The sequence below is a fragment of the Protopterus annectens genome, chromosome 10.part0, assembly GCF_019279795.1.
Source record: "Protopterus annectens isolate FY-2018-M chromosome 10.part0, PAN1.0, whole genome shotgun sequence".
NCBI lineage: Eukaryota > Metazoa > Chordata > Ceratodontiformes > Protopteridae > Protopterus > Protopterus annectens.
The window spans coordinates 1,505,914,022-1,505,925,809 of NC_056744.1; positions in this window are offsets into that span (position 1 = coordinate 1,505,914,022).

Consider the following 11,788-nt stretch of genomic DNA (forward strand, 5'->3'; position numbering starts at 1 on the left):
AATACCACCTCCTACAAGAGATCTCTCACCCAAGAAATAGAGATTCCTCACACTTTGAAAAATACTCTGCAATGATAAGAAGTCATCTAAATATGAAAATAAATGTGGATACCTTTTAGCCTGCAATGAGCTATGGCTGGAGCTAAACACTTTGTGAACACTGTTGGCATAAGTGAAAAGTCCAAAGGTTAAGGTAGAGCACAATTAATATTACCCAGACATACAAAACCTTAAGAAATGTTTGAAGTCTGGATGAATAAGGATGCGATGATAAACATCTTATACGTCTAGTGTTACCAGGAAACTTGAAAGAGGAAGAAGATGTAACAGGTTGTGAAGTGACATAATTTTGAATTAGGGCAGGTTTAGGAAAGAAAGATCCAGAACTGGTCTCCAGGAATTTTCTTTCTTTCTTTGGCACTGATTATTTTAGTCCTTGGGACATTGTGTGATGAAGAACAGGTTGAAACAAACAAGTACGATCAAGAGGATGAAGAATGACCCCTGGAAAGAATTAATTTCCTGTCACTGCCATCGTTAATCTTGATGACTGATATTCAGAATCTTTTTGTCTGAAGCAGTATGTTGTCAAAGAGAAAAAAAGGAGATTAAGACTTTCTGGAAGTAAAAGGGGACTACAGTGGGAGTTGGTCAGAAGGTCTCTTGAATATTAGACTGTCCTTGGTTTGGGGAGTGTAGAGACTTCTTTTTAGAACTCCCTTACCATTCCTTCTTTAAACATCTGTTTACCTGAATTCAGTTGCAACTGTTTTTTGTCAAAATGGAGGAGGAGAAAAAATCTCTTGAGCAATTCAGAACAAGACAGCAGAACAATATTAGAGATTTCCTGGATCAGGTTGCCACTTTCATTTAATTTTTGATCACCTTTGCAGCAGAGGGGCCAAACACTAAATTTCCATCCAAGGGAGAATTTAAAATTTCATTTTTGACATCAACTGGAAGGTTCTGAGAATACCGCCATGCAAACCTCCTTAAAGCAGTACCAGTGGTCATAGCCTTGGAAGAAGTATCAACACAGTCATACAACTCTCTGCAAACAATAAGCAGTGACCTGTGCAAAACAAGCAACTATCTTATTTAAAGCAGATTTTCCTCACAAGAAGAAACTGCAGATAAACATTCCTCCTACATTCACAAGAACAGGTTTTAACATATGGACCTGACAAAATTCTGCACACTAAAGTTACACGTTTCCCCATACTTATCAATAATTTTCCTATCCTTATCAGAAAGAGTAGTATTGGAATTAACTAAGTACTTAGCAGCAGTGGAATCACCTAAGGCTATAGCTGCTGGCCAGTTTTGGAAATAGTGTATAAAAAATTTAAAAGATGAAAGGTATTTTATACATCCTATCTGCCTTTTTAGGGGCATCTGTCTGGCTAACAGGAAAATTGCAGACAGTAACATTCACATCCTCTAAAGCTGACAGGAGAGGATGAATGGGTATAGGTTCTGGAAAATACTTCTGCAAAACTCATAGTATTTTCTGAGTAACTGAGAAACCTTGGTGCTCTTCACTGAAAACATTGGCACATTCTAGCAATAGTCTCAGAGAAAAAGAAACACCTATAGGGAGAATAAGAAAGCAAGCTCTGAGCCTGAATCAGAAATCTGAGAAAAAAATGAATCTTTCCTGCATCTCCCTTTTCAGAATCAGAATCTTGAATATCTTCAGGAAAAGATGAATTCCTATTTCTTTTACCAGAAAATACATTACAGGAAGGATCAGGTGTCTCAAGTAAACCCTGAACCAGGCCCAGTAAACTAATCCTGTCTAAAGAAATTTTAGGAAAAATAAGTACATGTTTATTTTTCTGTTTCTTTTTGACAGGAAAAGGGGGGTAAATGGAGCAAAATATGTTACTAATGGCAGCAGCTGCTTCCCTAGGGATGGACACAGCATTCTGGCACAACATGTAAACCTTCCCTGTTCTCTCTCCCAAGACTGACGAGAGAGGCTCTTCCTTGCCCACTGAGGGGCCTCCAACAGACACATAAGATGTGGCTAATCCCTGGTCCATAGTAGCTGTAGATGTTTTGCCAGAGGGATCCAGAGTAAAAGTTGAGTGATGTGATGAACAAATAGCCACATAAAATTCACCCATCTGCAGCTTTTTTAACTGAGAAAACAAAGTAAAAAAATACTTTTAATCACTATGTCAGCCTCACCAAATAAATAAACATTCTCTACAGAAAATGTGGTTTCAGTTAGTTAACATTACTTTTTAAACTGACAGAAAAAAAAAATTTCCCAAAAATAATTAAGAAAGATTCCCAACCCCTTAAAAAAACTTTCCAAAGGAAAAAAAATATAAAAAATATCTATATATATATATATATATATATATATATATATAAACACATAATAAGTTGTAATTGAGAACCCTTATTAACATTTCATATAAACAACATATATATCCACTGTAAAAATCTCATCATAAGGAGCTTTATCATAAATAAATTTATTAAAATAATACTTCTTAAAAATAGTATCTGATTACCTAAACCTTAACACAAACCACATATTTCTTAATTCATCATTGTACTAATGAGGCAAAGGGTGATCTGCTAAAAATGGTTTTAATGAAATCCTGTCATTCAGGCCATGACCCTTGTCTGCTTGTAACTTGATTATCCATCTGCCTTCCTGTTTTTCCATATGAGTCTTAATATTACCTAATCTGACTGTTCTGCATACTATTTCCAATACCAGAAATGTAAACCTATGACTTGTTCCATGTTGGACTACATGTCTTGCTAAAGCATTTCTCTCACCTAATTTATTAATGGCATATATATGTTCCCTGATTCTCTCTCAGTGTCCTGTTCGTTTTACCCACATAGAAGCATGTGCAAGTCTGGCAAATTGCTAAATACACTAAATCTCTTGTTTTATAATCTGTATAGGGATTAAAAGTGTATGTTTGTGCTGTGTCTGGGTGGATAAAAACATTAGAATTAGCTATATAAGGACATTGATTACATCCAGAGTAAAAGTTGAGTGATGTGATGAACAAATAGCCACATAAAATTCATCCATCTGCAGCTTTTTAAACTGACAAAACAAAGTAAAAAAATACTTTTAATCACTATGTCAGCCTCACCAAATAAATAAACATTCTCTACAGAAAATGTGGTTTCAGTTAGTTAACATTACTTTTTAAACTGACAGAAAAAAAAAATGAATGCTTCATTTAAAAGTACATTACAGTCTCAAGAGTCCATTAAAACACCACACTTCTTTCTTCAAAATAACTTTCCTGAAGAGGAAATTAATAAACAAAAAATAAATGAAAGAAAATGGAATTTTTTTCCCAAAGAGAACTTATCTGCCCAACAAAGGAAAGCACAAGCCAACTATTGATCCTTGAAAGCCTCAGAAGACTGTAGTCTTCATCAGTGGTTAAACTCTGAAGGGCTTTGTGCCCAAACTTGTCTTTTAGTCATCTCAGCTCAGCTCAAGCTGCTTGACAGTTTGGGTGCATGGATAGTGCCCTGAAACTTTGGAATCTGGCCGGCCGTTATATCCTTGCAGGATATAACCCATATAGCTAAGGCTACTACAGCAGTGATCAATATGATGAACATCTGAAACTGGTGAGTCAGAAATTAAACAAAACTTGTAACATCCATTTTCCATGACCTCTCGAAAGCTTTATATACAGTATTTCATCATCAGCTGTTAACCTAATTATCTCATTCAAACAAACTATACTTGCATTAAACAAATAATTTTAAACACAGGTTTCAGAGCACCTGCTCATAAAAGTTTTTCAGAGATCATGAATAGGTCTACTAGTCTAAAATATATTCATCCAAGATAAATAAATAAATGAGTCTACTTCATCAGCTACATGTATCCAGTATGCATGTGATTCAGCTCTAATATTCACTGCTGATTCTTACAGTTATTTCCAAGGAAAAAAAGACACTTTACTCCATCAGAACAATGGTTCATCTAATTTTATATACTAGTTAATGCCAAAAAAAGTATTGTGCCAAGGTGGTTACTATTACAGTTTACTAGTACAGCAAAAGTAAACTCTTACTACTTCTCATCACAGACAACACACACAACACCATATTAATGACCTCACAAAATAACAGTATCATAGAATATGTAACCCACCTTGAACGACTAGGCATTTTAATATAACAACACCTAACGTTTAACCAACATGTAAATTATGTGATCAAAAAAACAAACAAAAAACATGGGGGTAGTATACAAGTCCAAATCTTACCTCATTAAAAAACGGCATGTTACCATAACAAGCACATTATTACCTTGTCTTTATATGCATCTGCAATCCTAACGTCCAAGTTATCCATCTCAGAAAATTACAATAGATCCATAAAAAATACTAAAGTTACTGTTAATAAGCAAAGCAGAACTCACTACAGCTAACCCATAAAAAAATTAGACTGGCTTGACTTGCTTACTGACTCCATCACTGCTTGAAACGGGCAATCTCTTTCTCCACAAATCTATTCACTGTGCCACCTACAGTGATCTTCCAAAAATATAACATTCCCCCAAACCTCAAGTCAGAGTCAAATTCTTCTACTTACTAAAAAAAAAAAATATATCACCATGAAGACACATATTCCATTTACATTGTAAAAAGTGTAACTCCCTCCAAAATTTATGTGGAGTCTAATGCTAAACAATTTCAGAGTCTACTTAATAAATACTTCACTTCAAAATAGTCCTCAACATTGAACTTTCGCCACTAAAAATACCAGCTACTCCCATCCCTCAATTACACTTTCATAACCAACCTGTGTTAAAGTCTTACAAATCCTCTTTACAACATTACCTTCTTCCTAAATCTTTCTTCGTTCCTTAGTATCCTTCCTCACTGTTTACCTCCCCCCTACTTCTCAGTCAACACCTCTTCATCATTTTTATGTCATACCTTCACTCCTACTTTATTTTTTCTTATTTTCTATTTCTATCTCTTCTTTCTGACTATTGTGCTGTGATCTCTGACTTCAGTTCATCCTCCCTTGCTACTGCATGCTCTCTCTTACCTGCTTAACCCTTTCTCCACCAATTTCCCCTTTTCAGACCTACACTTTTCTCTCACTCAGTGCTCCTTTTCTCAAGACCTCTGTCTTTCAAACTTCCTAATTGTCCGTCCCATATTCTTTAATCAGGCTTTTCTACACTGTTTTATGCTTGGTAAATAAATTTAAAAAATCTAGAATCTTTACCACTTCCGGTCATTATATCATACATTTCCCATTTGCTCACTCTAATCAGTGATATATATATATATATATATATATATATATATACACATATACACACGACTGTAAATTAATATATGACTTGGATCTGTATATAGAACAATACATTCCTTAATTATTTTCTTAACTTTTGAGTGTTGTATTCTTAAGCATTTTCTTTGTAGACTTGATCTGAAATGTATGTTTTCATTGATTATTTGCAGTCACGCTGTTATGTTAAATTAAGCTTTTTCTCATGGGGTTTCTGCTGAAAAGGGGCTATTTTGCCCCAGACATAATATTCCAGGAAACAGTTCAAATAAATAAATAAATACGCTGTTAGATTTCAAAATATACTTGTGATAAAAAAAATAAGAGGTGTTGTTAATACACAATTTGAAGTAATTATAGTGAATAACTATCTTGACAGTACACATTCAAGGCTGACATGTAAAGGACTAAGGACTGGTATTCATAAATGAGAGGTTCTAACTTGCGGGCAGTTGTATGGCATAACTACAAACAGAGCTTAGTAACACTACTCTTGAGCTGACCAACCAAAATAGTAATTTAGGTGCTTGGACAACCAGGGATCTAAGTTTTGGAGAAAATGCCCCACAGACCAAAAATTAAGATACTGAGCATAATGGCATGAATATTTTAAACATTTTCTTCTAGAAAGAAATGATATTTATTAACTTGTATAAGGTGATTATCAGACCTTTATTAGAATTTATTTAATTATTTAAGTTTTCTAAGAAATCTGACTGTCAGCTCCTTGAGCTGGTTCAGATGAAGTATACCATTCAGGTACCTGCCTGTAATAGCATGAATTATGTTCATAGACTACATATTTATTTACACATCTTACATAATCAGTACATTACGGGAGGTCTATACCTGACTTAAACAGCATTCACCTGTGAGTTGCTAAGTGTAACTATAGGGCTGGAATACCAGTGTGTTTCTAAAATCATTAGACCAACCAGATCTCAGTGTATTAGCCTGGTGTACTGAATAAATCTATACAAATGGTTTATATCATAGTCTATATCTTCTTTATGGAACAATCTGCCCAGACATATTAGGGAATTTTGTTCATTAGTTACCCTTAAAAGTCAATTTAATTCCTGATTTGGCAGATTTGGCATAGAAATTAACAACATTAGGGCACCAGCGTCTGTGTTTGGTGATGGCCTATTTGGCTGAATGCGAAGCCTGTATCACATATTAGTCTAATATGTATTTGTATGCATATGAGGGTCACTTAGTTGACTTGTCCATATACGGGGAGCCAATGTATCAAAACACACACACCACCTGACCATCAAAATTACAAAAATGGTGCATTATTTTTAGGGGAAGAGCTACTCTAGAATCCACATATATCCTATTCTAAGTATATATTAACTTTTAAATTGGACAAGAATGTATGTAAGGAAAAATCACACTTTCTGCATTATTCTGTGATCACAAATAAGGACAACCTTCACAAATATATCACAAATGACATCTAAAAATGCATAAGAGATCCTACATACTAACACCCATGAACAAACCAAACCCCATAATGGTGTAGATATACTATACTTATATGGGAAACTTCACTTAGGTGTCACCAATTGGTGAAGCAAAATTTACAACCTTCTCAGATATTCTACTCATTTGCCATTTAGTGGAAAGAATTCCCCTATATGTAAACTCTAGACATTCAACCTTTCCTTTCAAAGCTTCAACATTAAAAGCATGCAACCCCTAGCTAGATATGTTGGTTCCCCAAATCCAGAAATGGATTATATGAGTAACTGGAGAATGAATGGAGTACTGATTGTACCACTGAATCCAGACTTTGTAAAAAAAAAGAAATGATCAATATAGTCAAGACTCTGCTGTAAGTGTTCAGGACATTACTGTTTTCAATTGCTGCAAAATGGAAACGTCACAGATCCCCTAAGAATTACCGAACTCCATTGGAACACAGACAACTTACTGTTAGTTAAGAGTTAAAATGGCAAATACAATTGTGAGCAAGCACATCCCCAGGACTAAATGAAAACCTAAACCTTTCCAGTGGCTTTAAATGGATTAGGTAACTCCCTAAACCATCCCCTGCTCGCCACACCAGTTAAACAATAAGCCTAGGTTCCTAGATTAGGGAACTCCCTAACTCATCCCCTGCTCACCATACCAGTTAAATTATAAGCCTAGGTTCATAGATTAGGGGACTCACTAACTCATCCCCCGCTCACCACACCAGTTAAATAATAAGCCTAGGTTCATAGATTAGGGGACTCACTAACTCATCCCCCGCTCACCACGCCAGTTAAATAATAAGCCTAGGTTCAGTTTATGTTATTTTCTGATGTTTGAATATTACAGTGAATGAAAGCACTCAAGATGTGATTTAAATGAATAAAAGACTGACCAAAACACCAAGAATAGCCCAGCAGCTATGTTCCATCCAAGATAGCAAAAGTTTCTTAAATTTTTTAAATAGTTGTTTACACGTGTGTGTGTATGTGTGTGTGTGTGTGTGTGTGTGTGTGTGTGTGTGTGTGTGTGTGTGTGTGTGTGTGTGTGTGTGTGTGTATATACCCACACACACATTTATATATACCCTCCCAAATGCTATTTCCTCAGTCAAAAGGATCTCATTCTACCAAATTAAGTGAATCAACATTACCACTATGTAAAAGACATTTTCTAACTATGGAAAACAACATCTCAACAATTTGCTCTCTGCAAAGCAAATAAAGAACTATAGATAACTAAAGAGCTAAAAACCCTACCTAAAGTTATGTCATCTCAGTCAACCATGCCGAAAAGACCGTCAACATCCAGAAAGCTATATACTGTAAATGTGACAGTTTCAATATTTCAAATTCCAAAACTGAAGGAAATGTTGGTCAAAAGTTAATAGAGTGACAATGTAGATAAAGCAAGTAGTTCTACATCTCTATCTTAAGCCCAAGGCAGTGCAAGTGAATTTTCAAATAATAACTCACTTTTCACTGCTTCTGCCTTCTCAGCTCAGCCTCCTAGCTTTTATAAGCTGTACGTGTCTCCCTTTTCTTGGAAGAAAAGATCATTCTTCAACCTGCCCCTCATCCAACTGCCCTTTCCTAGGCAGTGGAAGAAGACCATTGTAATACCAATCCCAAAGAAAGCAATGCTATCCTTTAGAACTGATTGCAAACTCGTATCACAACTAACTCATTTAGGCAAACTATTCAAGAAAGTACTATACAAGTCATGCCACCAACCACTGCTATTAATGCAACTTCTACTCTATGTGCCATCATACCTCTGTGCTAGGAAAAAGCACCCATACAGCTCATGTTTTTAGATCTCAGTCACAACCTCCTGCTGGATTCCTTGTCATTCTGCAGCTCAGCATTGCACTGACCTGAAAGCTGTCTGCCTTATGAAGAGTCTCCTTTTTATCAAACAATACCCTTTCTCTCTCAAAACAATCTACACCAGTTACAAAAAAAATCAATGTACACCGGTATAACACAGGGATCTGTTCTGGAACTCATCCTTTTTAGTGCATTCATAAATCACCTTCTCCCCTAACCTAAGATTCTCCAATTTAATCCTCTCAAAAGTTGACCTCAGATAACGTGTTCCCTCACATAAAGCAATTTTAAACAGTTTATAAACTACCCTTATAGTTCATGTGTAAATGGCCAAAATGGAAGTCTGCAAAAATCTTCCATTTCATCTGTGCTGTAGTTTTACATCATCCATGTAATAAGACAGTTTGAGCAAAAGCTTTCCAGTTATAGTAAAATACTAAAACGGGTTCAACATAGTTGTTACATGAAAGCTAACATTTCCTGCCTTGAACAGTATCCCACAAATGGTTGTTGTGTGCACACACTGTGTGCTGGCATACATGGGGTGCCTTCCAGAGTCAGCATAGTTGGAATCCAAATGTATGCATTAAAATTACCTTACAAGATGAAATCTTCTTCTTCTTCTTCTTTCAGCTGCTCCTGTTGGGGATCGCTACAGCAGATCAACTGTTTCCATTTCTTCCTGTCCTCTGCATCTTGCTCTGTCACACCAACCGCCTGCATGTCCTCTCTCACCACATCCATAACCCTTATCTTAGGCCTTCCTCTTTTCCTGTTACCTGGGAGCTTCATCCTTAGCATCTTTTTCCCAATATAGTCTGCATCCCTCCTCAGCACATGTCCAAACCAACATAATCTTGCCTCTCTGGCTTTGTCTCCAAACCTTTCAACCTGGGCTGACCCTCTAATATACTTATTCCTAATCCGGTCCATCCTCGTCATACCCAGTGCAAATCTTAACATCTTCAACTCTGCCACGTCAAGCTCTGACTCCTGCCTTTTTGTCAATGCCACTGTCTCCAACCCGTATAACATAGCTGGTCTCACTACCCTCTTGTAGACCTTCCCTTTCACTCTTACTGGTACTCATCTGTCACAAATCACTCCTGACACTCTTCTCCACCCACTCCATCCTGCCTGTACTCTCTTCTTAACCTCTCTTCCACACTCACCATTACTCTGAACTGTTGATCCCAAGTACTTAAATTAATTCACCTTCGCCACCTCTACTCTCTGCATGCTCACCATTCCTCTGTCCTCCCTCTCATTCACACACACATATATTCTGTCTTAGTCCTGCTGACCTTCATTCCTCTTCTCTCTAGAGCATATCTCCACCTCTCCAGGGTCTCCTCCACAAGATGAAATGCCTAATTAAAAAAAAAAAAAAGTACATTACCTCTTCCACAATAGAAAAGCTATAGTTTGTAATAAGCTGTATTTTATTTAAAGCAAAAATCACTAACAATTAATGCTTTCATTCCAACTCAGCCTATAAACGTCAGACACAAACACACTACAGCTTTTTCATTGTGGAAATGGGAATGCATTATGTTTTGGATTTTATTAACATTTGGACTTCCCTAATTTTTTGGGGGGCTTATACTGCTTTTGTTTATGTACTGTTAAGTAATGTTTGTGTTTTTATTTTGTCTTCACAGACATTCTAAATAAATTTCAAATTAATTTTAATTTGATGCACTACTGTACTTTGCAATCAGTGCATTAAGTGCTTGCAGGTCTGTTTTCAAGATCATATACAGTCAAAGAACTGTGGCGGAATTTTATGCATTATGTATTGTGGATGGGTCTACTACAGGTGCTCATGTGCTAGGACACTGACGCTTGTTCAAAAAAAAAAAAAAAAGCAAAACTCCTATTAGCCTAATCTCTGACTTGCACATAGTCTTCTACACACCTGCCCTATACAACTGTATAGCCCTACACTATCCTAAACTATATCCCTAAAAGTCCAACTGAGTTATTCACCTGAGTTCTCATGCCCTTACCCTAAACCCCCTCCTCCTTAAACCTAAATTCCTCAGTTGCTCCCAAAACTTAAAACTCCTACTTCCTAAACCTAAACACCCACATACTGCTCATTAAACCTAAACCTTCTCCAACTCCCTAAACCCCATCTTCTGCTCCCTAAGCCGAAAAAAAAACCTTCCAGTTCCCTAATTCTAAAATTCCCCCTTCTGTTCTCTCCCCAGATTTGTTTGACTGAACTCATTTGAGTTTGAATACAACAGCTTACCTGTGTTACAAGGCACTCAACTCCCTGGCTCTAAGACAGTGGTTTTCAAGCACTTGAAATTTATCTCACTATGGACAAATGTGACACTAAGTAACATTCAATTTATATTATTGGGATTTGTGTCTAATCTCTGAAATATCCATTTTTTTTATTTACTTTTGTTGCATATAATAAGGGTACTTACTTAACTGTATGGAAATGACAGTTTCCACCCATTTGCATCATCATGAGGCATGGTAAAAGGGCATCCAATTAAAAAGAGAGATGCCATATTTGAGGAGATCCATAACAATGTCAGTGGACATAAACTTATTTTTTATTCAAATGCAGGAGTAGTTTATTTTAAAGTGGACTGAGAATACAAAACACTTCAAGCCTGCATAAACTAAAGCATTGCTGTACAGTCACTAGTTAAGTTGTTTCTTTAGTGATACTTAAATACACTGTTAATTTCTGGGGATGTCTTTTTCTGAAGATTTCAAGGCTACATAAAGTAAAGCACTGGTGGTTATTCCCTGCTGGGTGAGGAAAGTGAACCTATATATTTTTGACTGTGAGTGATAGAGCTGCTTTGTGTCTTACCTACTCCATTTTGTTTTCTGTTTTAAGACATTTACTTGGACTGGTGTTTTTGTTCTATGTGAGAGATAGACACATAAATTATCTAGGTTGCACATTTCACATTTTTTCATTTGTTAAATAGTTTCTTGAGTACTTAAAATACACAGTGAATTTCTGGGACTCTGTATTTTTTGAAAAGATTTCAAGCCTGCATAAACTAAACAATCCTGGTGATTCCCTGCTGGGAGAATAAAGCAAGCCTATATATTTTTGTCTGTGAGTGATAGAGCTGCTTTCTGTCTTACCTGCTCCATTTTGTTTTCTGTTTTAAGAAATCTGCTTGGCCTGGTGTTTC